This window comes from Heloderma suspectum, chromosome 5 (genome assembly GCF_057233095.1).
Source record: "Heloderma suspectum isolate Gila_16-S chromosome 5, 16-S_ref, whole genome shotgun sequence".
NCBI classification, from domain to species: domain Eukaryota; kingdom Metazoa; phylum Chordata; class Lepidosauria; order Squamata; family Helodermatidae; genus Heloderma; species Heloderma suspectum.
The window spans coordinates 132,925,036-132,927,001 of record NC_139462.1 but is presented as its reverse complement, the minus strand read 5'-3'; the positions used below and the strand labels follow the sequence as shown (position 1 = coordinate 132,927,001).

At 46.5% G+C, this 1,966-nt stretch overlaps 1 non-coding gene across 1 annotated transcript; it reads left to right on the top strand.

Moving 5' to 3' along the window:
• Positions 1 to 650: 650 nt before the first annotated feature.
• On the top strand, positions 651 to 722 carry TRNAT-GGU (transfer RNA threonine (anticodon GGU)). The gene has a single exon. It is a non-coding gene; the product is annotated as a tRNA-Thr (tRNA).
• Positions 723 to 1,966: the final 1,244 nt, after the last annotated feature.

Sequence of the window (1,966 nt, the reverse complement as noted above, 5' to 3'; positions counted from 1 at the left end):
GTCTGGATTCCATTTCAGAGAAGTTCCCGGGGGCCACATTCCATGGGGGGGGGGGAGTGCAAAGGCAAAAGTGGGTGGGGCTGAAAAATTGACACCCCCACCAATTTCATTGTTATCAATTTATAGTAGAAAGCACGTTTACTCAGAAGTATGAATGAGAAGCACAAATAAGCAGGCCTCTGCATATCTACTCAGAAGTAAGCAGGTGTGAATCAGTCAGCAGCACTTTAAAACAGTATCCCAAACTCTGCATGTCTACTCACAGGTAAGCAGGACAAAGCCATACACTAAAAACGCATACCACACACTTAGGAGATTGAATTTAGCCCCAGCTGAACATTTCACATGTGGCTTAGTGGAAGTGTGCTTCTTCCATAGCCCTGGCACCCTCAAGCAAAGGGCAAGCAGGATCAGTGTTGCCAGCAAAATGTGACAACTTGGCAGTGCCAGCTGAGGGGATTGCTCCTGCATCCACTCCTTTGTATAGGCCCTTCACCCTGTCTAGAATGCAGCATAATCTCAGCCTGGTATACTGTTACACTGCCTCTTGTGGTTATCATAGAATCATAGAATAGTAGGGTTGGAAGGGGCCTACAAGGCCATCAAGTCCAGCCCCCTGCTCAGTGCAGGAAAGGGGGTTGTGCCGTGGAGGGGTTGTGGCTCAGTGGTAGAGCACATGCTTGGTCTGCAAGAGGTCCCAGGTTTGATCCCTGGCATCTCCAGGTAGGGCTGGAAAAACCCATGCCTGAAACCCTGAAAAACCATTGCTGCCAGTCAGTGTTGGCAATACTGGCCTTGATGGACCAATGGTCTGGCTCAGTCTAAGGCAGTTCCCTATGCTCTTGTAGACTGTTGGACTCCAAACAGATGACTCATACTGTGAAGGTTTGAGGCCTACAGAGGAAAGGAAAAAGGTCAGGCCTAGAGGCCCTCAAGTTTTTTTGTTGGGGGGGTATCCCTGAAAGGAGTAGTTTCATTTCCCTGGTTAAGTTTCAGTTTTATTTCCCCAGTTAAGCTTCATCAGATTTGAAGCAGTACTTTCAGTTTTGAGGGAGGAGGGTATATAAAGCGAGTGAGAGAGCCAGTAAGCGCAGTCAGGAAACCAGAGCCTAAACAGGGAGCAAGAAGAAGGAAGCAGCCTAGAGGAGTCTAAGAACAGCTAGAGTAAAGGAACTTCCAGTTTGCAACTTTTATTTTCTCTTAATGCCTTTCGTATCACTCAGTTCTATTGTAGTTGTTATTTGCTTGCTTTAATTTACCAGTACATTGTTGTGGTTGTACCCTGTATCTAGAGTGTCAATCTCCCCACATCTACAGCCTAAACCCCATGTTACTGGAAAGGGGAAGGTAAAAGAAGGAAGGTGGGACTCTTAAGGAGGCAAGAGATCCTTAAGGAGTTGCTCAGGGAGTCCAGGTCATAGGTGGAACCCTGACACATACATGGGTCACAATCCCCTGAAGCAGCAAAAATGGAAGTAGGGAGCTTGCAGGTTGTGCTCTCTTATGAATGGACATTGACTTTGTATCAGCAGGTGCCTTACTTACTGACTTACTAGGGGGTAAAGCTTCTTCTCTGGGCATACAAGACAAACTGATCTCTCTAGGCAAATGAGGCAACAAAGTAGTTTAAGAAAAGAATGGGTGAGGGCGACTCTGGCCTTGGGAACATAGGATAGGCACCAGAGTGGAGCAGGGTCATTTCTGGTGTCATGATTTAACAGCTGAAGCTTCATCTCCCTTGAAATCAGTAGATAATTTCCTATTCTTTCAGAGGCATTAAGGCTTCAGCCCAAATGTAGCACCTTCTGCCACAATGATGTCGAAGTTGGTTTGCCTCTGCTTTCCTCTTGCGAGTCTCTTTGGGCAAAATCCTAATCAATGCTGACTGGCTCATTGTGTGCCATCTTATCTGTGTTTGTCTGCCTTGTCCAGTGTGATTTGTCGGATGTAATTTGGCTTCAGTTAT